General features: G+C 35.5%; 1 protein-coding gene across 24 annotated transcripts in view; it reads left to right on the plus strand.

The window, feature by feature from the left end:
• Positions 1–27,387, plus strand: part of dlg2 (discs, large homolog 2 (Drosophila)) — a 277,129-nt gene that overhangs the window by 66,538 nt on the left and 183,204 nt on the right. The gene's annotated exons all lie outside the window — the stretch shown is intronic.

Raw genomic sequence — 27,387 nt, forward strand, 5'->3', positions numbered from 1 at the left:
AAATGTGAAAATTCATTTGCATGGATTAATCAAGCACACAACTTCAATGCAAGTTGCAGCCTTTATTCTCCAGACAGGAGCAAGCTTGGAATTTTCAGAAAGAATCACTGACACAGAAAGTAGCTTCAGAGAGGAACATGCAGCTCAGCCATGAGATGTTTGTCTACATAACACTGTAGAGAACAGTTGTCTCTCAGCTGCTATGCAGCATTTAACATTAACAAGTACAATATAATTGATTCAGGGCTCTTGAAAAAGTGATCATTTGGATCTTAACTATTAAATTGTTGTTTTTTAATTCTTGGGTTGATACTAAAACTTGCATTTCCTACAGTATGTGCTTTCTTTGACAGCTAAGATTTTTTAGAATAATTTTTTTACTAATTAAGGGTGAAAGGAATTGAGGGGAACTGTAATTTTGATGCTTTAGAAAGATAACTCATCGAGGCTTAGTGCATACAGTATGTAATGAATATGCCACCTTTCAGGGGGAAATTTAAAGCATGCGTTATCGATTTTATGGGGTTTCTCCTCCCTAATGATTTTTTATCTCTTTACAATATAATTTATGTCTCTCATTGTTGTTCCATGTGCATACTGCACAGCAGGAAGGACTGTGTTAATTTAACTTATTGGATTATTTTGGATGACTGAAGTCTACATTTAGCTTAATTCTTTACCTTTCTCTCTCTTCTTTTTTATGAGTGAAATAACTACAGCAACAGCTGTGCTGTTGGGGACACTTAACCTGCTATAAAATAGTAGTTAGAAGGTTTTATGGATGTATTACTGTGTGCATATTTATGGTTATATATAATTATTTTTAAATATCTAAAATATGGAACTATGCCACCTTTGCACTACATCTAACCTTGATTTCTAATAACAAGTAGAAGTTGTTTAAAACACAACATTACTTACATATTACTTACTGTTTTTACTTCTTTCTACAGTAAAATTCACAGAATGTCCTGCATACTCTTGCTGACTGTAGCAGCACTTACATATTGGTAATGTAAGTGTAACTTTGAGTCTAAAGTATGAACTGTTGTTCGGCATTCCTGACCAGTTGCTTTTTATGGATGTTTTTGGTATGTTTCATTTAAACCACTGCAAAAGACTATCGTTTAATTTGCTTATTATGTGATATCCTGTATGTTTTAAAACAAAAACCTATATAAAGGCTAGATCCCAGAAGTATTTTATGTCAGAATGACAGGTACGATGAGAAATGCCTGGGGCAGTCTATGTGGGCTGGATGTGGAGGTGTCAAAGGAGCATGCTCAGGGGCAGCATACAAAAACACAGCTGATTGTAAGAGCTTCTTAAACTAATTATTAATAATCTTATTGAAACAAAATTCTGTTTTCAGGATATGTTTGAGCCCACCTTGAAGACAAATGATACTATATTAAACATCAGTCACGTAACTGTTTTAGGCTTGCATATTTGCATATACCAGGTTTACATTCTTCCAGATGAATGCATATGCAAACTTTGATCTTGAAGTCATTACTGTGCACTTTTTAAAATGTAATTACTTTTTTTAGTCCGTGGTTTGTCCAGGTATTTTTTCTGGATTTACAAAGTGTGTACAAGCTCCTACCTTTCTTAACTGAGATGCCCAATGTGCACTAAAACACACTTCACTTGACAATACTGAAATTTAAACCACTATCATCAGTAGGTCAAACACAATGGTGGAATGAAGAATCAAGTAAGTGTTTTTTCAGTACATGGTGTTATTACTGATAGTGTTTCTCTTGGTGGACCATCTAATGGGCTGGACAGAGTCTCCTACTAGGAATGATTTCATTAAGAAAATGGATACATACAGTATGAATGTAAAGAAATATTTTCGTAGTTATTGTCAGATACTATTGGCAGAAATGCCTAAGTCCAGTGCTCCAAAGAGCTTGTCAGTTGTTGCTTTAAATAGGGCCATCCATCCATTTTCAAACCACTTCTCCCAAGTGGTCACAGGGGAGCCGGATCCCAGCATAGCAAGCGATGTGTATGCCCTGGACGAGACGCCAGTCCATCGCAGGGCAGACACATACAGTAGATAGAAACACAGACACTCACAACAGGGCCAGTTTTCCCAGACTCCAATTAACCTGCCAGTATGTTTTTGAATTGTGAGAGGAAACTGGAGCACCCAGAGGAAACCCACACGGACATGGGGAGAACATACAAGCTCCACACAGACAGCACTCCTTGTCTGGGACCCAGAACCCCAGCACTGTGAGGCAGCAAAGCTAACTACTGCGCCACTGTACAACCCTCTAAATATGGACATGGTCTCCTTAATGCCTTGGGAACAGTATCTATATGCTGTATAATCAATTAATTAAAAAATAATTGATTTCTTTAAAAAATAGTGTAGATCCACACTGGAGGCAAAACGCTGTTCACTCAATTCATTTTTAACTTGAAACAAAACACATGCAGTATTTTTAAACACACTATTAATAGATAATGCAGTATATTGAAAAGAGCACAGAATCATACTGTACTCATAGAATGTACTATTATTGTGAAACTTTCACTAAGGGGAAAAGTGGACACAGGAAGTGATAGGTGTCTTACTATGCTTGGACAGATGAGCTCATTAAAGCAAGGTTCATTATCAAAAATACAACACAAAGTAAACTTAAACTACCTACTGTTCTATGTGAGTAATCCATTCCTAATTCTTGTGTTAATCGTGGAGGTATTAACAAAGCTGAGCAGTGCTGAATGTTATGTTAGTAATTACAGTAGTACACGATCCAGAAGAATTTAGAATATTGATTTTTCATTTATTTGGTTGCTTGGGTTCTTAGTGATTTGAATCTGTTACAATTGTTACAGACAACAACAGGGATTCTGAAGTTCTATTTTTGGATTATTCCTTAGTGTTGGATTACTCTTTACACCTGGAACTCCTTAGCACGGTGCAACAGTCTGGCACTTACTAAAGAGTGCACTTACTGTTTTTTTCTGGTTTTATTGTTCTAATCTTTAAAGGCTATAACATCTTGACACAATATGATTGTCAGCCACTTTGGTCAAAATGAATCAATTTTATAAATGTATATTGTTATTTCTATGCAGTTTTAGAAATTATCTTTCCAGAATGTGGTGGAATCCTGGAAATGTTTTTTTTTTTATTCTTGAAAGAAAAGTAATGTGTATTTGAAACTCTGTGAATACGAATGTAGTATACTAAATGGCAGTAATGCCACACGTTTCTTGATTTCAATAAAATGCCCCCTACTGTTTTAGTTGCTGTAAAACAAAACAGCCAATATTAAAGCAAATGATCTGTAACTTCTCGCCCAGTGTGGTCCTGTTACCACTGTGTATGTAGCGTGACAGGAATGTTGAAACAGTGAACGACAGGTAGGAAGTCAAGTTGTGATTGACCTTCGTCTGTTGACAGTCAGGATGAAATCTCAGGTAGTCCTTCACCGATGAGAGGGGAAATAGAGGATATGAGATCCATGTTTTATTATTTCTCTTTCAGGGGTACAGTACAGTATCATTATAGTTGATTATTCACTTTAATAATCAGTTGTGCTTTTTCTGATTCTAATTGAGGAACTGAAAAATTGAATATAAAGAATATGTAAACCATCAGGGTTTTAGTAGTGTTTATGAAACTGAAACAGAACTAGTCAAGCATAATTGAGTAGAGACTGAGACTTTACATTCTTTAATCTGTACTTTTTTTGTTATTGGGTCAGGATGTAGCTATTTTACAAAGCACTTTTACTTTGCATAAAATATAGCTTTTGCCGATTTGCATTTTCTTGCAGTATTGTTGTGAATTTGTGATAAGATTGCATTTTGCAGTTGTCAGATTAAGTCAGTATTTTATTGTTTTTTGTATTAATTAAAACACAATACAAAAACTACTTACCATGCTGCATCCAGTGTCTGTGGTCTGTGGTGAAGCTGAAACCATAAATATTGTATTTTAAATGGCTTGGTCATATACAGTATAGTGCCTCATTTGGTAAGTAGACTGCAAGTATACTTTATATTGAAATCTATATTAAGAACCTGCTTTCCCTCTGTGGAAAACAGGTTAGTGGTTAACATGATTTTAAATGTAGCATATGCTATTTTTCTATGGATTATGGAGGTGGTGGGTGGTTATCTCTGGCTTTAGCCTGGAATGATCTGTAACTATAAGTGGAGCTTGAGGAGTGGAGAACATATCAGGATGGTGAGACCTACTGTCATCTGAGCTATAATTCATACAAGGAGACATTAGAAAAAAAAAGCCTTTGATCTTTTCTCTTTACCTAGAGTATTCTTGAAGATAATTTTAGAATCGGTAACCTTAAACACTTAGAAGAAAAATCCTAACCATCTAATTCTGAAAAATTCTGAAAAAAAAGTGCTAGATACAGAAAACATTTCCATTCTGTCACTATTCAAAATTTTGTTCATCAAAGAAAGCCCACATAATTCATGGTGCCAAATAATAGTACTTTCATATACTGTAAAGCAGAAATTATATGTTTTTTTCTATTACAAGACTAAGGAGCAGGATTTGTTTCTTATAGCATTGCTTAAATATAGACTGTTCCTGACAAGGTGATTGTCCTGCCAACTAGAGGTGCTCAGTGGCAAAGACTATCTATTATCACTGTTTACTCATACTGTATATAAGATGTTGCAGTTGCTCATTTCTTGTTTTACTGTAGAAAACTACTGTATACCTTCTCTCTCAGTACACCTTGAAATGGAAAAAGATTGGACAGCTACAGATTCCAGTAGTGATTTTTGCACATGCTAGCTAGACTGAGGTTTTCCTTTCTGAGCTTTCTGATTAGCGAAAATTCACCCTCGTATTCACCCTCAAATACCAGGTCGTGGTTACTGAGGTCCTCAATACTTGAACCATGTTTCTTTATGTCTTCTCTGTTCTTCGATGTCTGGGTACCTGCTGGTGTACAGTACAATGCAAGTACAGCAGCTCCACATTGATCACAGTTTAGCAATCTCATCCTCAAGAATGGATTAAAGATGGTTTTGTTTACATTTACGTAACTTTGTAAATGAAATGCCCTTGAGATTCTATGAATCAATCATGAAGTAGATGCTTTACAGAGTCATGAATCTAAGTTAAAGAGTTAAATTAACTACTGCGAGTGCACATCAGTGCATGCAGTGTGAATAAGGTTTATTAATAAAACTGAACAAAATATGTACAACTGGCAATGTGTTTCATCTGAGGCTTTATCTTATAAAACAACAACAATTTATTTGAAACCCGATTTTTATCAAATATCTATTGAAGAGTCACAATTTTGTATTAAAGATCCTAGTGTTTTACATTAATTTAGCCTCAATTGTAAATTGGCTGTTTTCCAAAGCCTTAGCTTTACTTGCTAAAATAAGATTTATAATTTTGATCAATTAGTGAGTGCTTCACATACTCCATTGAGTCACAGAGTCATTTATTTAACACATTTTGTATGACGGCTTTCTGTTTTTGTTAGAACAAATATCTAATTTAATACACAATGTCAGGAACTTTAACAGTTCACCTGAAACCTACCTATGAATATCTGGCATTTTGGGAGATACTTCTTACTTTTAAAAAATGCACACAGTGAGTCACACAGTTTCTAAATCTGGGGGTGTCTGAAGTTTTCTTTGTAGTTTTTATTCTAGTGCTGAAATATTGACAGAACCCTCATTAGTATGGTGCAGGCAAGCCAAAAGCTTCTATCTTTGGCTTCATATTAACCCCAGCAGACTTCACTGCAGATGGGTGTTGTTTTAACTATGTACTTGCCCAATGCAACCAATTATGGTCATTGTAAATACTCTGTAGTCTTTTATTCTTCAACCTACATAGCTCAGACGACTCATACCAGACTCACCTTACAAACCAAAGATTTGCTTCCACATAAAAATGTATTGCTATAATAACTAAATGGTATAGATTGAGGCCATTTGTGCTCAGCTGTTGTGAATCAAATAATTCACTAGATTTTAAATATCTAATATATTCATTATTTATTGCAAGAGATTAAGTGTTTGTTAATGCAAAGGAATATTGTACACAGCAGTATTAGCATTAATTACATGAATCAAGCTAGAATTTAAAGGTAAAAACGTGGAACTCTATATTAAAAATAACCTAGGTGCTTACAAGTCAGTGTTTATACTATGCTAAGCATTTGGTGGGTTTATTTGTGCTTGTTGATATTTCCTAGGATATGTAATTGATTAAATGCAGAATGATTGTTAGAAATTCTGTACTTCTGATACTAGACTGTATCCTACACCCCTGTCCAGTTTGCTCCATTTAAAGAATCAGTAGTCTGTTAATGAATGTGACCCCTGGATGGTTCTGTTATGTCAGTGCTTTTAGGTCAATCCCTTTATCGCGCACTGTATCCAATGGTTTCTGATTAAAACAGAAACTCAGAAAATTCTGAACTATTTACTGTGAGATTCCATTGGTTTTGCTTTGACCTGAATGGTCACATCCACAGGCAATGAAAGAGTGGCTTTCATTATAATTAGATTATATCCATTTCTGTGGAAATGTTCAACATTTTATTTGATCTGTTAACTCAATCAAATAGGATTTTAATTTTAATATTTTAGAATGTAATTTGGATACTTTTTGTAAAGTTCCACAATTGCATATCTTAAGGAAAGGAAATGTGCTTTGCAGGTCTGTGGTATTGGGATAATACCTTATGCAAAGGAATATTTTTTGAAAATGAGAGTGTTTTTTCAGTTTCTCAACTTATATTTTCACATCTGTTTTGCTGTGCTGTGTCTTTTTTTGGCATAATTATCCTTTTGAACATATCCTCATTCATTTCTAATGTCCAGGCCCTCCACATTTATATGCCAACTATAAAATAATTCCTTAGAGCAGCAGAATCACAGGCATCTTAGTTCCAGCCTGGATGTCTCAGAATTAAGTGCAGTTGTGGGGAAGCAATTTACAGCTGTTCCAGCTTCCTGGCATGCATTACAAACACAATGAGCATGAATTATAAACACAGCCAAAGAGAAAAGTAGAAGTTAATAAAATAAAGATGTACTAAGGCTGAATGAAAATTTTAAAATGGCAATGCAAGATCAAAAGGAGATGAGCGCTAAGGTAGGCTAATACTAATAAATACTAATTACAGAATAAAAATATTGGTGTTTTTAGAGTTTAACAGCTGTCATTTGAGACTGCAGAACCCAGGTGTATGTTATTCTTTTAGACATGTTTACTCCTGCTGGCTATTACTTTATATGGGCAAACATGTTCCTCAGAGCTAAGCAGCAAAACTCATGTCAGCTCATGTACTTAGTGAAATCTCAGAAAGCTTTCAGACAAAAAGGCAGACACCTGTATGCACAAAAAAACATACTGCAGGACTAAAACAAAAACAAGAAATACAAAATCTACTTGACATTACAGTGTTATAGTGAACCAAATCAGCATAGTAGTGGAAAGAAATGCAACAATAGCTAAAAATATACAAATTGTGCTTTTTTGAGTGATGGCGTTTGTGTTAGGAGAAATCTTGGCTATGACCAGGGTTGATCAAGTTTCCCTATGGAAGGAGGCTTTTTCTTATTTGGTTTGGCTCTAGAAGGTGTACTACTTGAGTTTAAGAGGTGCCAAAGAGTCTGAGACTGGTGCTATCACATCAAACTATGGTGCTTGGATTTGCGAATTAAAATAAAAAAAAAGATAACCACCGATCAGACACCAGAAAGGGGAAGATATGAAAAGCTGTTAGAGCGGATTCTTTTTTTTCTTTATCCAGCCTCGTTTCATTATGCCATTCTGTATTCAGGTTCTAATCACGTGGCCTTAATACTTTTTCTCTTCCTGCTCTTTTTCTCTCTAGAATGTGGGCATTGTTAATGTAACTGCTCTCATGTTACTGCCTGGCTTCAGTACTGTCTAACCAAAAAAGGGAAAGACAGCTCACATTACCCTGCCTGTGTAAGAAGCAGACAAATAAACACAGGCTGTTAACAGATAAAGCTACTATTTGTCAGTGTTAGTCATTATAATGTTCCTTTTCTTAACAGAGACTTTTTATGAGTCAAAGAGTTCAACAGAGTCCTTTAACATTTGTGCTCTGAAGCTGCAATGCCTTTCCGCTTCTTTTGTCTCAAAGTACGTACATTATATTAGATATTATTGGCATTTTTCCAGAAAAAGACATACCTCATAAAATTAATAGATGATGCACAAAAGTATATGTTCACATACAGTATTTAAATTATATTAAATATCAATTGTATTTACCATATTTCAATTTTAAAGCAAGGTGTTTATGATTCAATTGTTTATGATTCAATCTAAATAACAGAATTAATGACATAGCTAGCTTGCAATGCCTTCAACACTAGAGATTTCCATGACAGTTTGCAAATAGTTTTCTTGGTTTATGTAAAGAAGTAAACAAAGTATTGTGATGACGTAGCGTGATGTCAGTCAAAAGTTAGAAAATGTACGATTGGACAATAAGATTCTTTTATGTTTTATGTTTTCAAAGCCTGTCCTATATAGGCTATACATTCACCATTCCTTTTAAGCTCTTATGAAAGTGGTGGCAGTCATTTGACACTGTAGGATGTGTCTTAGCTGCACACTGTGAAATTGAGTTTCACGTAAATTAGACTATTCTCCACCTGACAAACAGCATCTGCATTCATTTTTGATTTTTGAACTTGCTTAGGCCATACAGGATCTGATATTATTCAGAGGCTGTTGTTTGAAAGGTCTCATGAGAAATTGGCAATTTGATCAAATCGTTTTCGCATTTGTTACATTCAGCCATTTCTCTTCGGTTGTTTTGTCCCATTTCACATGGCAGAGGAAAATGAGCTGTTTGGAATTCAAAAACATCCCTGCCTTTAAAAGTTTGAAATGTTATTCATTTAAGTTAATATACTTTGTATGAAACTTTGTTCAACATGACTACTGTATTTTAAAATAATAGAATCTAAACCGTTTGAAGATTTCTGCAGCTTAACTCCCAATAAGAGACTGATGTTTGTAGGAAAAGTGATTAATGAATACATGTGTATAAAAATAGAGATATTTGTGACAAATACCTGTTTTCAAAAAGAAAGACATTTCATTTGATTAGGTTTCTGTGGGTCTATGAGTCCATGTGTAGACAGACTTTCAGTGAAATGAAAGGTTTTCTATTATTAGTAGGCTGTTATCTAAATAGAATTAATGACATAGCTAGCTTGCAATGCCTTCAACACTAGAGATTTCCATGACAGTTTGCAAATAGTTTTCTTAAAGGATATCGTCACTATAGGAAATGCAGTACTGTAATGTGGTCATATACTGTACCTCCTTCATATAATTTACGGTATAATGCCAATCTATTTCACAATAGCTGTCTAAGCAGATCAATTATCCAAGAAACCTGACATCTTAGGAAAGGTTAAAGTGTACTGTTTTCCATTAAAGCATGTCATTTAACATGACTGATGACAAATTTGCAGCTGTTTGTAGTGGTAGATGCATGTGATGTAAGACATGTACTCATGGTACATGACTTTGATGACAAGAGGCTTAAAACCTACAGCAAAGAGGAGAATGTCCCTATTACTTAAAACCTGTTACATTTCATACAGCACCGAATCATGTTCTGCCAAACAGAAGACAAATAATACGAAATGACTTGGTCAACTTCCCATCATTACACGCATGGACAAAAGTACATACTGTATGCACACTCCTTTAATGATTTACACCAGCACACAGCAGAAAATGTAACAGCACTTTTAGTCTGCATGTTACTCAGGTGAGCACATTGTTCCACTTTCTTTATGGATAGGAAATTGCAGAAAATGTACAGTGTCATTTTTGAATGTTATACAGTATATATTATATACTGTATTACAGTATATACTATATTAGTACAGCATATACCTTGCTCTATTTGAAGAATAGTCACATTTAATTGTAAAAAAGTGATGAAAAAGTTACTTCTTACTCTCTGTACTGTAAGTAGTTAATTCCAAAAATGAAAGCCCTGAAGGAAAGTGCTAATCACGACAAACACAATATTCAATTCATTCAATATTTTTTTAAAAACATGTTAGAAATGATTGGAAAATTCAGTAAAGATGAATGTAACTTTGAAATTCTACTGGTAAATTCAATCTGAGCTGCCCTTCCTTATAAGATAAGATCACCTTATCTTATAATACAATTTCTTGTATTAGGAATTTGTCTTTTTGCATATCCAGACTTGCTCTCCATGAGACACACAGACAGGGAGAGAAGCCTGGGGTCAGAGCGCAGGGACTGTCATTTATACGGCACCCCTGGAGCTGTTGGGGTTAAGGGCCTTGCTCAGGGGCCCAGCAGAGTAGGATTCCTCTGCCAGCTGTGGGATTTGAACCAGCAACCTTCCAGCCACAGGCGCAGATCCTTAGCCACAGAGCCACCACACCACACCCTTTTTACCCCCCTATTTACCTTTGACCACTAAGATTCAGGATAGTTCATCTATAGGAGACCCAGTGCGTCTTGTTTTTGTCATTTTCAGGATAACTTGGGAAAATCTAAATTTAGTCAGATTACTTGCCATGATCATAAACATGCATAAACACACACATGCACAGGTGCAAAAAAGCTTTTCATTAGCTAAATATGTTTTATGAGTTGACAGTTTTGAGAAAAATTTTAATTATCACCACTTTAAATCTTTGTTGCCACACCTTGGTGTGTAATGCATAGGAGACAAGTATGATATTACCTAATTTGGTTTTATTTTGAAAACAAACATCACATTTTTACCCTGATACCTTATTCCCTTATGATATAGGCTGGGAATAGGCTAGGACATCCTTTTCCAATGAAAAAAAGTTAATACAAATGCAAAGAAGGCTTTGTCATATCCATAAGAGGAGCTGGAATCGTCATGTTAAATGCTTGTTCACATGGAACTTCCAGGATCTTCAATTTGTAATTTTCTACAGAATGCAACTTCCAGCTTAAATCCATGAAAACAAAAACAACGCGTTTTTTTGGAAGTGCAAAACCTTCATGACTTTGCTCCTGTTCCAACAGTGTGATTGCAGCTGCTACCCTGCAGTGCACTGGAACTTTAACTTGCTTGTACGAAGCCAAAAAATGCAATATTCAGTATTGATCATTGGAGTGGCTTCTTTACCAGGCTTGGTGTCTCTTAATGTATCAGCAATATACTGTGCATGTTGCGGTGAGAGTCGCAGGACATTTGGAAGGCCATATAGTTCTAGCTTTAATTACACTGCCTGACTGTAATCATTAAGGGGAGTTGTGTGCAACAGTAACTATTGGTTGTGTGTTCATCTTTCACAAAACTGTAATTATTTTACACTTGCTTTTTTAGAATAAAAGTCTAATGACTTTTATTTTCTTAAAAATGTCTAGGTTACAGGGCGGCATGATAGCACATTACTGCCTCACAGTGCTGGGTTTCAATTCCTGGGGTGCTACCAAATGTACAGGACGTCGAGTTTGTATGTTCCCCCTATTTTTGTGTGGGTTTCCTTTAGGTGCCGCAGTTTCCTCCAACGGTCTACAGACATGCTGGTAGGTTAATTGGCTTCTGTCAAGGTCTGGCGTGAGTGTGCGTGTTTGTGTCTGTGTGTGCCCCGTGATGGACTGACATCCCACCCAGGGTGTATCCTGCCTTGTGCCCTCTGCTTGCTGGGATAGGCTCTGTCTCCCCTCTGAATCATGCGTGAATTATTTTTATACAATATTGCGAGGGACACTTTACATTAAATCAATCAAAAAGTTAATGTACTTTAAAAAAGTTGTTTCTTGTTTACCATTTGAAAAAATGAATTCTGTGTATGACAATATTTGGTATAGAACTCTGACACAATGACAGCAGGTGAAACCTTTTTACTTAACCTTTTTCAGTACCCACTGTGAGTCCTTCTGCTAAGAGATCATTAATTTGGAACAATACTTGCCCTTCTGCAGTGGGGAGTCCTTTTCAGGAAGATTCCTGCTGCCGATATTACAGTTTTAGTTACAGGACACAAAAATAAAGTTTGCTGTTGTTTTCCCCTTATGAACAGCGAACCGCTTTTTTTGAATGCTTCGTTTTTTCCAAACTGCTACAAAGACAAAGACTGAGAGCTCGCATTATGGTTATTAATATTTTCCAGACAAAAGCAAAACATCTGATGATGCTCTCACAGTGTTTGCATTAGACAAATGTAACCTGATCGTGCTTCTCTCCATAAGAGCAAATTAATATCTCGGTCTTGATCTCATCCATTTGAGATTTTCGCCACAGTTAGACCTGCGGCGAACACCTTGCTGGAATATTAAGAATTGAGTTGTGAGAAGGGAGAAGAGGAGAATTATTATATCATGTAGTAAACTGAGTTTTGTGTTTTAACCAAACATATATACTGTAGGTGTCCTTTGTATTTTATATATACTCTAAATCCAGTTTACTACACTGTTAGTGCACTCACATCTAAAGTTAAAAAACTGCAATAAAATTATTTTCTAAATGTTGTAAGGTACAGAATAATATGTGTTGGACAAGTTATTCAAATATATTGAGCTTTGGTAAAAAGCATTTCTTTGAATTCCATTAATTGCAAATTAATTGCAATTTTTTTACAGTACCAGTATTTTTAAAAAGAGTATTTTCTCTGTACTTGTCCAAAGTATATATTAGTTAAAGTGTGAGGTGCACAGAATTCTAATTCTATAACTTTAATCTCTAATATCTAAACTAATGAACAATTTTAAGTATTACTTGTAGCATGTCAAGATTAGTGAGATTTTATATGTATGGGGTTGAAACCGCTGCTAAACTGTTAAATGATAAGATTAAGATTGCAAGGTTAGTTGTATAAACAATGGGGTTTGCATATTAATCATGCCATTCTGTGACCACAATTACAAAACCTTTTTGGCAGTATAAATTACATTTATCCTTCCAATTCCAATTTACACTATGTAAATGCAAAATCTTCATCTTAAGCATCATGACAGGAATAATTCCCCTTTCTCTTTTAATGTAAATTGTATCATTATGATTTTTCACATTTTTGTCTGCACACATAATATTTATTTAGAATTTACATAACTGTTTACATAACTGTGGGTTAAGCAGACTTACCAACCTGGAGACAAAGACTTGACAAAGCAGTAGTTGGAAACATAACATCATACAACTATTAGAGTGATTAAGTATTATGACTGCACTCACACTGCTATGGATATAATCTCTATACATTGTAAGAGGACCAGGGGAAGGGGCATTTATATTCTGTTTCCTGATGCAGCTCACCTGTGTCTCATTGTTTCGCCGCATAGGTCTTTTCCAACAGCAGGTCAGCTGGTTATCCTTGGCGGCCATCTTGCCTAGGTCTATATTGAGTATCTTAAGTGTTTCGTTATGGAAATACCGGTTATAAATGACCCTTCCCCTGGTCCTCTTACAACATATATCTATACATAATGCTGGAAAAAGAGCTAATAAAACCAAATAATCCTGTATTTAATTTTCTCTTATATCTTGGTGCTGGAGATGAACTCCTGTGGAGATCTTCAAATTAATTTCCCCTGCTGTTCTACAGTTAAATGTTTTGTCGAGAGTAATAAAACTCCATATTAATTCATTATGCTATCAATGAGCAATCAAATGCCTTTTTAATATGTTTTAATTAGTTTTAATTTGCTATTGACATTTATAAACTGTTTTTCGCCGTGTTCAGGAAAGACCTTGATATTTATTTATTACATTTGGATTTCTGATGTTCTCTTCAAATCTATCTTATAGTCAAGGCAAAGCTAACATAATTCTGATTTGAACATTTATTAATCATATTTGAACCTTACGGGAATGCGAGTTATCCCAAAGATATGTAAATCAATGTAAGGACACTAGATTGAAATAATTTCTTATTAATACTGGGCTTACAGTACATCAGGTTTGTCTAAGTGTAGGCACTCCAATCACTCCAATCTGATATTGTTAACAAAGCTGCAGGCAAAGGTGTGTTGTTTGGCAGAAGGACCTGGATATTCTTGAAGCTTCAAGTCAATTAACCAACAATTCTACATACTTCTGTCTTTCACTGAATTCATCCACTGACCAAAACGAGATTGTATCCCATACATCTCTTCTCATCACCAACAACAAATTACCTCCTGAGGCTAATCGACTTATTGTTGAACACCCACTGTCATCTCAAATCTGTCTCCTTTCCAAGATCCACAAATCGCACACCTCAGGGTGCCTGGACATGTCTTTCTATAATGGTCCAAAATTCCCATTTCTGCTTTCCTTGACAGCTTAATAAGACCACATGTTGAGGGTTTTCCTTCACGCGTTAAAGATACTAACCGGGCTCTCCAGCTGTTTGATAGCTTTCATTTTCGGATGAAAGAATGTTTTGTCTTCACTATGGACATCACGTATACACTATACACTGGGACTCTCTGTGACAGCAGTATGACAGCTCTCAGACACATTGAAACAAATGTGCAGTGCTTTCTACATTACTCCACCAGCTTGCCTTCATCTCTCAAGTTCACTGTTAATGTATCTTCCATCACTTTTGATTTTTTGAACTCTCTGAAACTCTCTCTTGTGTATTTCAGACCCACAGATTCACACTCTTACAACCACCTTTACAGCTCTTTCCACCCCAGTCATATTACAAACCCCTCTTCTTTTCTCAGACTTTGTTGTACATGCAGTAATGTGACTGACTTCTGAAACCAAGCCTTAAAATGTTATCTTTCTCATTGACAGTGGAAATCCTTGGCAGTGCATAGACAGCTCCCTCACCTCAGTCAGAAGCAACTCTCAGACCATCAAACGCACAAGGAATTCTCATACAGAGAACCACATTTCACTTGTACCCTACCACCTTTTCTCAAAGTTCTCAATCAAATCTTCTCTCTCATTTTACAGAATAACCCTCTAACAAATACTCTTTCTCCTAGACCCACCAATTAACTCATACAACTGACCTCCTAATCTACTCAGCCTTCATGGGCAGAGTTTCTTTAACTAAACCACCATCAATGTTAGACATTTTTTCTGTTGCTATGGGAAACACACCATCTGTGAACACACACATATAAATATTATAAACTGTATATAGCTCTGGCCATTTCAAGATCACCCAGAGTATGGTAATATGGAATACCAAATAATGTACAGTAGAGAATTTTGAATTCAGAAATAAAGTTCAGTTGTACTTTTTTAATCACTTAATAACTGCAAACCTGTTTTGCAATTTGTGCCCACTCAGTGCCTCATGTTCTCTGGTGTGTTAACATTTGCTTTCCTTTGACAAATAGAACACCTTCAGGCAAGCCACATTAGAAAAGTCTATCTTAAAAGAATATATTAGCTGTAGAACCACAAAACAACATGCATATGGTGCCTAATAGACATGCTTAAATGAAAGAACAACATCAGCCAGAGTTATCTTTAAAAACAATGTTAAACAACAAGTTTAGTTTTACAATATTCAAAAACCTCAAAAATCAGTTAAATTCAAAAATCCATTTTCTAATCATTTCTTCCAATTCATGGTGGAGCCTGTCCAATGGATGATGGGACATCAGTTCAATGCAGGGCAGACACGGAGATACAAACATGCACACCTAGGGCCAACTTTCCCAGGGGCCAATCAACCTAACAGTACTGGTTTCTCCCACATGAACATGGGGAGACCACACAGATACTACACAGATAGCAACCCTGATCTGGAACTGAAACCAGAGCTGCGAGGCAGCAATGCTACCCCCTGTGCCACCATGCCATATTTTCCTGAGAAAGCTAATTGCCACTATTTGTAATGGAATGACAATTTACATATTTATTAAAGATGAATTTCAATTTGACCTAAAATCCAAGTCCTTAAGATGAAATGGAACTTGTATGACTTGTGAATTACATTACAAGTGTTAGCTCGGTCAATATTCTGACCAAGAATGGCATAGATATAACAAAGGCATCACATATTCTTCTACGAAATAGGTACGCTGTACCTCTACGTTTTGAGTTTGAAAGTGATGATTTGCAACGTACAACACTAATGAGGTTAGAGAGGGGAGCTGGTAGTGTGCAAGCTGCACAGGAACAGCCAGAGGTCAATCCTGTCCAGAAAAGTAAAAGGAGCAAAAACAACAGTTTGGCTGTGGTGGTTCTTCAGGTGTGTGGGGGAATAAGGGAGAGAGTAGGAACATGCGGCAAAGGAATAGTATTGCTTTTAAGAGGCTGAAGAATTCAGCCAGTCTTTATTCAATTTCACCAATATAAATGTAGGGCAGCTTCTCCAGGAAATAAAATAATTGAAATTGCTGTATTCTATGCTCATGCTATAAGTAAGGCTAATATGGGGTGAGATATTCAGTGCCTTATATACAAAAGAACGAGTCCACTCTCCAAATGTCATCTGTATCCAATAAGACTTTTTTCCAACAGACCCATTTTCTTTATTTTATGGAGCCCTAAACTGAAAAAGTTATTTAGTAATTATTACCACATGTGGCCTATATCATATTGTCCTTGAAGCAATATGATACAATTCAAGAGTGTGATTGGCTTGTATTTTAATCCTGCGTTACTGGTCCTGTTCATTTTTATTGATGCGTTTCTAAAGGATCATCATTAGAGACATTACTTTCTCTCTCTAATTAAGGATATATTTAAAAAAAAGATGCAAATGTACCGTTCAGAGGCAATAAATAATTGTCTAGCTTTTTATCTTAATAATAGAGCAGGACAGTCATGACTTTAGTTTCACAAATAGAAAAGGCATTCTCATCTAGAATGTCAATTATGGTACAGTTAAATGTGAAAGTATAAATGCAAAAGCATTGAAAAATCCCGAAGGCTCACCATCTGTCACACTTATTTACTGCTGTTAGATTACCGTTAGTCTTGAGGTCACAAAATAAGAGGGTAGATTAAGGGGGAACTGCAATGCTATTTTTATATTTCAAGGCTAGAAAGAATCAGCCTTGATGAGTGCATTTCAAACTACAATTAAAGTAAAACATCCAATTTACATCACAAAATAAATTAAATTTTCAGGTATGTGCAGCGCCATATTATGTGATTTAGAACGAGGCAACAAAACTTCAGGTGACATAAAGCGGCCCTATTATATTGTACACAGCAGGCTTGTGAAAACATCTCTTAATCCAAAAGAGATACTGCTCTCGATTTTGAGACAGTTTTGCCGAAAAATACTACTTACTTGTTAACTCTGCATGCAGATCACATTCAGACATTTCTGCATTGAAATGTCTTCTGCACAAACTGTACTTATTCGCTTGTACATCGCATTACATTATTCATTACAGTGACTAGTGAGCAGAAAGGGCTGCACGTTGCAATTCTCACAATTCTGAAGCCCTAAATGGCGATTTCCACCATTTTCACTTGACTCTCTCACCCATGGTGAGACCAGAGGTTTGCAACAACACGGTGACTTACAGTACTTTCACAAAGTTAACAATTTTGTGCCTAATTTAAAATTTGTAAAGTTTATCGATACTGTCAATGAATTTACGCCGTTACCAAGATTTAATGACTGGTCTGAGAATTTGGGACTACAGTTTGGAGCATGACTGCATAACCAATAGTGCAAATTTATTTTCAGATCTTTTTTAATTCATCCAAGCAAATAATCTTATCTACATGAACGTATCACAGCTAAACTGAGTGCACCACAGAACATATAATCTAATTTAAAAAGCTGTAAATAAAAAAAATTCTGAAAAATATGTACACAAGAAATCGATGTGTATTCAGTCCTTCGGATTCTTCTTTCTGTTCAAATTAAAATATTGTGTTCACATGACAGAGATACTGCACCTATTTATAGTCTTCTGCATGCCTTTTACATGTTGGCCGGATCTTAGCTTCCTTGTAATCCTATTGCAGGGTGCTCAAAAGTAATAAGTCACTAAAGGAGTCAGGACTTTCATTACTGTTGTTGAGAATACAGCCTTAGTCCTGCTTTAAACTCCTAAAATCAGTGCTGTTCAATCCATTTAAAAAGCTGTGGTTAGAAATGCCTGTCTCTTTTCCATTGGAAGTAATTTAGCAAGAATGTATGCAAACCTAACAAAAGATAACTGTCTCCAGACAAAGGGATTGTTTCCAAACCTAATTAAATTTTGAAGAATTGTTTGCCCAAGAAAAGGCAGCGGAACTGGAGATACTGTAGGTGCTGAAGTGAGCACAGTGAGGAAATTAACCAGGAAGTCAGTTCTGAGAGCAAGCTGCGGCAGTCATGTTGATGGCCATATTAATGTCATAACAGCCATAACATGCCTATCATAAGAGGCCAGCCTTTTGGCATAGAAGATTGGATTGCTGTAAGGGGCTGTGTGACACAGGAATTGGACAAGAAGTTCATGACTTTGAATTCTGAAAAAATATTTTGGGGATATTATGCTTTCTGTTGATATCACAGTATGATTAATTATGTCTTCTTTAGTTATACAAAATTAATCATTCAATACTAATCATTCAATAAACGGAGCATTGTTAAACTCCTGTTTATTCAATAGTAGTTTTTTTTTACTTGACAATTTCCTATAAACGACTTGTCTGTATATCCTGCTGCTGACACATTTACAATTAATTATTTCAGTCTGTCATAATTATGTTACAGTGCCTCCTTCTCTCAAAGTTTTTTTTTATTCCAAAGTGATTGTTTCGATGAGAGTCTACACTAGTGATTGGTGATCTGAAAACCTATTGATTTGAACATTTAAAATATCTGCGATTTTCACCAGTTTTATTAAAATAAAAAAACTCCAAGTAACTGCAGTACCTAAACTTCCTTTTATATCCCTGAGAGAAGAGTGGAGATTCCCTAATGCCACTCTCACCCTTGACAGGCTGGCCTGGGCTGCAGCTTGGAGTAAACTACTGTATCTGTACTGAAAAAGTACTTCATTTACTCTGGTATCACAGTTACCAGCCCTCTTTTGTTCACTGTAGGGTTTTGGGGGGAAAACACTCTCAAATCACTCACTGGATTGATAGATCTGCTGTTGTTGCCTGCGCAACTTGTCACCTAAAGAATTAGTTACAATCTTTGACTCATTCACTTTTTAAGTCTAATGTTAGCTCTTTTTAATGTTAAAGAATTTTCCCTTTTGAATTTTTTACATTGATCCATTCATGTTTACAACTATTTTTGTGTTATTTGTTTCTTACACTTGACCTGAATGAGAATAAAAAACACCATCACCTTCATAAGCACTACTCAACATAATATAACTATGTACATAATCCTTTACAAACATTTGGGCATATAATCTTATGCATATGCAAGTATTTGTAATGGCTCATAATGAGACGGTTTCAGCTGAAAGTTAAGAGCAGAGATCCAGGCAGAGGTACTGCAAGTCAAGTGAAAATGATGGAAATCTCCATTTAAGGCTTGAGAGCTGACAAGGATTTTCTGCAGATGCAGCTCAGTAACAGTGGACCAGGGATGTGTGAAATTCAATTTTACAATATGGTTTTCATACATCTTTTACTATGTCTTGTACTGTTTATGAAGGAGATATGACTGTTTTTAAATCCTCATTCAAGCAAAGGTGTTACTAATTTATGCCTCTAGCTATTTTCTAGCAGCTCTTTCTCCTTATATAGGATCTTTTACTTAATGTCTTATCAGTGAAGGGACAGGTTCAAGACTACTCTGCACAACATTTCCTTACCTGCATTATTAATTATGAACAAATGGACTGTTTGTCAGAAAGCACTGACGGGGCAGTATCCTTTAAATTATTCCTCTATATAAGAAAATCGCTGCTATGCAGTGCACCATGTTCTTTAATTTAAACTTAAAATTTTTTTTTTTTAATAATATACTATACAGTGCTGTATACTGCAAGACCGGATGCTGTTAAAAAATGAACTACTGGGAGAAGCACAAAGATATTAATGAATGAAACAGGAAAGCAGATATTGTAAATCAAATAATCAATAACATTTCCTGGCAGAAGGACAGATGTTTTTAATGGATTCATTGAAAAAATATAAAAATAAATTATGATAAAGTTATTGATAAAATGCAAATAGCAAAAAATGGTTGCTGCACTGGAATAACTCATCTGATACTCTCAAACAATGATTCTTTTTCCTTCCCACTTTCTGTCTGTTCATCTGTCCTTCCTATGTAGTACATGCATTACACTCTCGCAGGTCTACAAATGTTCATGAAATTCATTTTAATCAGAGTGCAGGAGTATTGAATGTCTCTGTATCTTAAAATTTTAGAGTATGTCTGACTTTCTGGTGCTGCAGTGTCATGGCAACATCTAATCAGCCACTACTCTAACTGCTACTGCATTCATGAAAGATCTGTATTATTTAGCATCTGGGCATGCAATAAGTGCACTACAGCAGTTAAAAGTAGTGTAGTTTGCATTTTACTATACAGTAAGATGGCTGACAATTTGTGTTCCATATAAAAATATGTTTAAATGCTATATAGCATGGATACACTTTGCTCACATTCGTAATATGTTATTCTTCATAAAATGTTGTATTTAGCTCTGTGAAATCAACCACTAAGATTAGTTTTTCATTAAAAGGAGGATCCTTTCATTATCTGTACAGTAGCTCCTAAAATGTAATCATTCTCAGAGGCGTGAGATTCAAAAATGAATATGCCTCTTTCAAAAACAACAGTACACATGATTATTGTTTCACATAAAAAATCCAACCATAAGTTTACTCTTGAGTTATAGGAAAAATCATGTATTGTGAGCATGATAGAGCCAAGACTAAATTTATGATTAATGAGAAAATCTGTAGATTTCAAAACTTTGCTTTGCACTGGTTAACATTTATGACTTTTCCATTCATAATTAAATAAACAATGTCAATCTGGATGAAGACAAGAAATATAATAAAACATTCAGATGAGAAAATCAAAGATGGTATAGTATAGTGATATACTGTTTTAGTAATTACAGTATGTCGGTATCTGTGAGCCACCTGCTGGACATCTTTATAAATGTAAGTGACCCAATTAATAATTTAATGTGTAGAAGGCTAAACTATATCTATCCTGCTGTGTATAATACTATACTAATACTGCTGTGTTTAGGTGCTCAATGAGAAAATCTTAATTCAGTAATGAAAAGTATAATGGGATAAAATGTGACACCAGCTATCATTGTTATGATATTCCTTTATCTTGTTATAGTATAAATCACATACTGTAGAGCACTGCACAGTTTTCTAGACATTGTTCAAGAATTGACCTTAAAACTGGACTGGACGCCTGTTCTAAAAATTGACTCATTTCTAAGACATTCTGCTCTGTGGGCACCCTTATTTAAAAATACAATAATGTGCTATTATCACATTTTTATGTCTATCTCAAACATAGAAGTATATCTTATGCTATTTATAAAATTGACATTTCTATCAATATTAAAATATTAAATGCATTACAGAAGGGAACAGTTAAACTTACTCAATGAGTGAGGAAGTTTAGTTTGCTGCATAATTTCTGTAAATGAAATTTTTCTGTTGCTGTCAACCCCTAAAGTTTCAATGATGATCCCCAATTGAGAGAATTTGTGCCTTTGAAACTATATCTAGCATCCTTCACCTTCACATGTTTTTTTTTACTGCGTGGTTTAAAAACAGTCAAAGCTGTTGTCTTATTCTGCCAAGAAAAACCCATATGTGATGCAGATTGTGTGGGTGGGTTGCCCTAGCTTTTAGAACTGTAGGTGTTTTGAGAATGTAAATTCATAATTAATTTTGAAAGCGGATTTGTAATTGCATTTGTGGAACAAAGTTGGCTGGAGAACATAAGTCCTACTTCTGTTGAATCCCCCATTGAAATTTTTAAGATAAACTCGCAATTTAAAAAAAATGGCAAACTGAAAGCAAAATTACAATAAAATATCCCTAAGGATTTATGGAGAACCTCAAAAGTACTGCGTCAAAATGCACCATTTTGCTATTCACTTCTACTTATTAGGATTCCAAGTGGTGGAAGCCTTTTACCATAGTAATTTTTTCCTCCCCACTTTTAAATGTTCTCATTTCCAGAGACTGGACAGCCTAGTTTCTTTGCCTGAAATTGTCTGGAAAGAATTATGTGGAATGGAACTAGGATTTGTGTGGAAACCTGTCAGACTGATTAGATGAATCTTTGAAGGTTTAAACTGCAGTATGTTTTGGTTTTGTGACTGAAGTTGAAAGTGACATCGACATTTTAAATCACAACCTTTAGGGATGACAGATATTTCAGTCCTTAAACCCTGGGATAATTTAAGACATTGCAGGGTTTTACTTTTTTCTTTTAATGAAAGAAATAAGCACGTCAAAAACATCACACATTTGCTAAGACAAATGCTGATGTCTAATGGCAATGCATGACAAACAAATTACTTCAATTAGCAGTTTTGTTTTTCCTACGACTGGACTGAGCAGCTGATCAGTGTTTCTGGTCAGATTATTTTTTGTAGTCAGAAATATGTACAGGATCTTCTGGTAGTTGATAAAATGTCATTTGTAACTTCTCTTACAATCGTGTGAAAAGCACTGATCAGGTGTTCACTCAGTCTGATCTGTTCTGTCTGAAAGCATCCCAAGAATTATGGGGAGATATGGTCAACCCACCCTTCAGTTTCCTGTAGCACTGCAGCAGACATAATGAATTCCTGCTATTTAGAGCAATGCTGCAAACACAATTCACCTGGAATGTGAAGTAGGTATTCCAAGGGCCTCTTTTGGTCATGTCTGTGGGTTGTTTTGACAGACTGCCCAAAGCATCATTATAATTGTGCTGCAGCACTACTGCCAAGCGTTCTGCAAAGAGAGCTGTGGATTAACCTGATTAGGAATTGTCAGGGTTAATAGGAGCTCTCTTTTTACTAGCTAAAAGTCAGTAAGTTATAGAAAAATTAACTTCTAGTTCCAGCCTAAAGGATCCCCTTCCTCCTCCTGAATTGCTTTAGTCTTTGCCATCTAACAGCACAGAATCCTGCCGCAGTTTTCCATTAACACTTGGTTGTTGTTCATACAGGAGGTCCCCAGAAGCATGATGAGTTTTCTGCAATTGCTTAGGTAATGCACTGCATTCCTTTGCATTGTATCAAGCAGCTGAATGCCTCACATTTTTAACTGAGCATTTAAACTATGTTTAAAAATAGATACCTTAAAAGTAAAGGAAATAAGCAATGTATTAAAGCAATGTATTAAAAAACAAATTGACTGAATTGCATTTCTAAAAGAATAATGTTTGTACTATGACAGATTCACATTAATTCCTTCCTTGCCTTTAAGAAAACAGTATTAATAAGAAGAATATGCTAATTTTGGATGTGATTGTTTTTATAATGTTAGTCTTGTTTTACTTTTTAGGTATGCAGAAATCAGTTGTGTCTGAAACACTTTTGAGTATGATATGTAGGTTGATGCAATGACTATGATACAATGTCTTCATATTTAAGATATTTCCTTTAATTACAAACAATTTATAATCGTGGGTATACATTAAATTCAAAGGTTTGTTCTCTTCTCCCCTGTATGTTTTATTTTATCCACAAATGCATTCATTTCTTACAGCCTTCATTGTTTCTTTTAATGATGTGAGAATTCTGCTCTCTGTGATAAGCAGGGTTTTCCACAACAGCTCCATGCGGCCGTTTTCTGAAAACTGGATTCTAACCAAACTGCAGCATTTCTAAGACAGATCCAGCATTAAATTTACATCTTATACTACAAGGTTGTTTAGAATAGGCATTTGTCTCTTTTTATATGCTAATGCCGCTACACCTGGTGTTTTTTTTTACATTTCTTTTTATGGTTGTTGCACAGTTCCCACTTTGAATTGAGAGAATCCCTATATTTCCCAGCTTGTTTGATTAAAGAGAGAGAGAGAGAGAGAGAGAAGAGCGAGAGAGAGAGAGACCGAAAGAGGGAGAGAGAGAAGTCGGTGCATCATGGTTCTCCGAATGAGTGTAAAGCAGCCTGCTCCAGATCAGTAAACTAGCTTCTCGGCATTGTATGATTGCACTCCATGTGCTGTACAAAGCTACATGTTTCTCTGCCTGAAGCAGCAGGAAGGAATGTCTCCTATTGTCAAAAATCCAAACTGCTTCTCACCCATGATCTGCCACTGCAAAGTTGCATGCACCAACAACACTTTGTCGTTGATGTTTGGATGCAAGGTAGGCTACTGCTGAAATGTATGAAATACTAGATGGTGTGTCTTTGCTTAAATAATTTCATTACTGCATGATGAGGCTGTAAGGGCAATGCTGACATCCTATGAAGGAGGAAAAATCAAGAGTGTCAGCTATTCTTGAACATTTAGTAGGCTCTGACTAATGATTACTGTTCTCCAAGCTGACATTGTTTCTTGTACTTTCTGGATTATATTGTTACAGTTAAAAATGTTTGATATTTAGGGCAATCTGAATGCCTTTTCAGGGGTTACAATGTGGCATAAACAAAAATAAAATGCAAAGATGAGAATGAGGTTAAATGTTCAAAGTGGATCCCTCACATCAGCTCTACATCATTTATGATACTTCTTCACTTATTTGGTATTTTACAGTACATTACATTTCTTGATTAGTAATTGCTTCCTTGGTATCAGAGCATTCTTTATTCAGTAACAGTTTTATTTTAGATTTTAAAACATCACACATATAGAAATATGTGTATATATAAATACATTTCTTATCAATGTATTTGTTGATGTCTTCTGTCTGGGTCAGAATAGAAGGTGTATTCATTACAAGACAGGTATGAAAAAAGTATGACAGAGTATAATAAATACCTTTCTAATATTATTGAAGCGTGCTGTTTCTTGCAGATAGCCTAATCTTGGCCTTTTTGTTTTTTTCAATTAAATTTAGATATTTTTAGATAAACGTGCTGTAATGGCTTTTGGTCTCTTTTTTCTGTTAGCACTAAATCAGGAAAAAGTTATTTGGTAGCCATTTAATTTGGTCTTTAAGGCTTTTTTCCCCCCAGTTTGGTTAAAAATTAAACGTTTTGGTCAGACATGCTGCAGGCAACACTTTAAGTCTGAGATTTGAAAAACAATTGTTCTGCACGGGAAATACCCAGCTTCAGTGATCAGTGTACTTTCTGCATCAGCGCTGGTGGGAGGAGAGGGAATTGTGACATCAGAGTTCAGAGTTTTTAAAAGAGAGTCTATCTAAATTTAAATATTACAATGGGTGACAATTCATGAAGTATGGAGAAACATATATCCGTGCTCTTGGTAGTTTTAGAAATTACCAGTGCACAAAACATCTTGAATGACTGTGATGGTGGCTGAAGAAAATGGCTTTAAACCCCCACATGTTATTGCAATGGAAATTATAGGAATTGAAGGTCAAAGATAAGGCATTTGGCTTAACATTAAACATAATCCCAAATATGATGAATGATTTTTTTTTCTCTGTAATACTTTATACACCACCAACTGTGATTATAGGTGTGTGTTGAATTTTTTTTACAGCTGAAAAGCTCATATTCTGTTCTTTAGGGGCTGTCCTTAAATTTGGTCCTTTTGAGTTGTACTTTCTATAGCTTTATAGACTAAGGATTTCTGTATGACATTTGAAACCATTTTGCCAAAATGGCAGAACTGTAATTACACACATTGATTGAAAGGATAAAGGTCTTCACCACCAGTCTCATTCAGCTTTCCTTTATACTGTACAGCAGATGAGGGAGGATGTTACTGTACTATAGGTGGCCTAGTAATATTGTTTGTGATGTAGCTTCTTAAATTCACCCTGGTATCTTACAAGAACAGATGATTATTTTATGCAATCCTCATTTACCTCATTTCTTTCATACAAGAGAAATTTTACCAGAATCTTTTATAGAATTGTTTTTGCTACAGGTTTTATTATAGCCAATAGAGCAAACCTGTTTGTGTGCAATTATGAACATGCTGACAAGGACAGCATTTACATCTCTTTGTCTTGCTCGGTGAGAACAAAGCACTGGTGCTGCCTGTAAGCAGCAATGACGGGAAAACTGCTTGGCTTGATTTGCACAAGAAAATAAAACAAGAAAAGAATAAAGGGGTCAGTGCATACGACCGAAAGAAGATAAAACACTCTCATAGCAAGCATGGGATTTGCCTGCAGTCATGCCACCATAGATTCAGGTCTTGTCACAACTCCAGAGGCTAAGTAGAAGTGAGGGTAGTTAGTACTAGATGAGGACTTTCAGCCAATGTCTGATTATGATGATGGATGCAGTGCTTTTACATGTGACCTGTTCATCAGCTGAAAAAATAAATGAGGCCCTTCTGCAACAACGGAGGAGAGCTCATGACATTCTTGAGAGGAAGAGCTGAGGTGTCTGGGATACATTTCTATCCATTCAAAAATATAACAGCCCCACTATGTCATAAAAATGAGGTGGGAGGATGAGATGTGAAGCAGCTTAATTTAGATACATATTTGGCAAATTTTGTATTCCTGAATGCAATGAAATGCTTCCTAAACTTAATATTGTACCTTGATACAATGCAAACATAGCCAGTCAGTCACATTAGAGACATGGACAGCCAAGGATGACTTCAAATAAATGAAACAGAGACGTCTACCTCAAACAAATCCTTCTTGACATTGGTTGAAACAAAGCTTGTTCTTTTCTTCCCCTTTAAATACTGCTCAAATTACTTTCTCTGGTATTTTTAAAGTTTCTGTCAGTCATAAATGACTGCTAAGAGCGCATTCTACAGTAATCAATCCACTGACTGTAAAGTGCAAAAACACGTTTGTCATTTATTACTCACAGGTCCAACTTTATTTAGCTGAACACAGAGATCCTATAACTAACACGTACAATTGTACAATGTGGCCAGTTAATTTATCCCAATCTTTGGTAAAGTAGGTTTCTTCCAGAGTAAAAAAAAAAGCCTCCCCATAACTCCCTATTTCTGTGGCAGACAGCATGTCATTTTCTTACCAGGCTCTTGGAGCCTTGGGGTTATTCTTGTTTATACACACTCCTTCATGCACTGCCACTCAGTAGCTCCTTATCAAACTGGATTTCTTTCATCCATACAATCTTACAAAACGAGTTATGCAGTTGTCATTATTCTCCAGACTATTTTTGTGTATTTACTGTATATAATGTAATATGTATTTACTATGACTATGACTGAAGTATACAGAGCATTTTTTAAATGTATCCCTACTGTAGGTACTGTATTAGCTAGAGTGCCAGGTATAATTATAGGTATAAATTTAAATTCTGGAATATATGCATTCTGAAGCATTATAAATATTATGACCATCATAATATTCTGATGATTAATTATATGAGGGTTGCTTTTAAATTACTGGAGGTGAAGCATGTGGCATTTTTTGTGAGT

The sequence above is a fragment of the Lepisosteus platostomus genome, chromosome 7, assembly GCF_059453375.1.
Source record: "Lepisosteus platostomus isolate fLepPlt1 chromosome 7, fLepPlt1.hap1, whole genome shotgun sequence".
Lineage (NCBI taxonomy): Eukaryota > Metazoa > Chordata > Actinopteri > Semionotiformes > Lepisosteidae > Lepisosteus > Lepisosteus platostomus.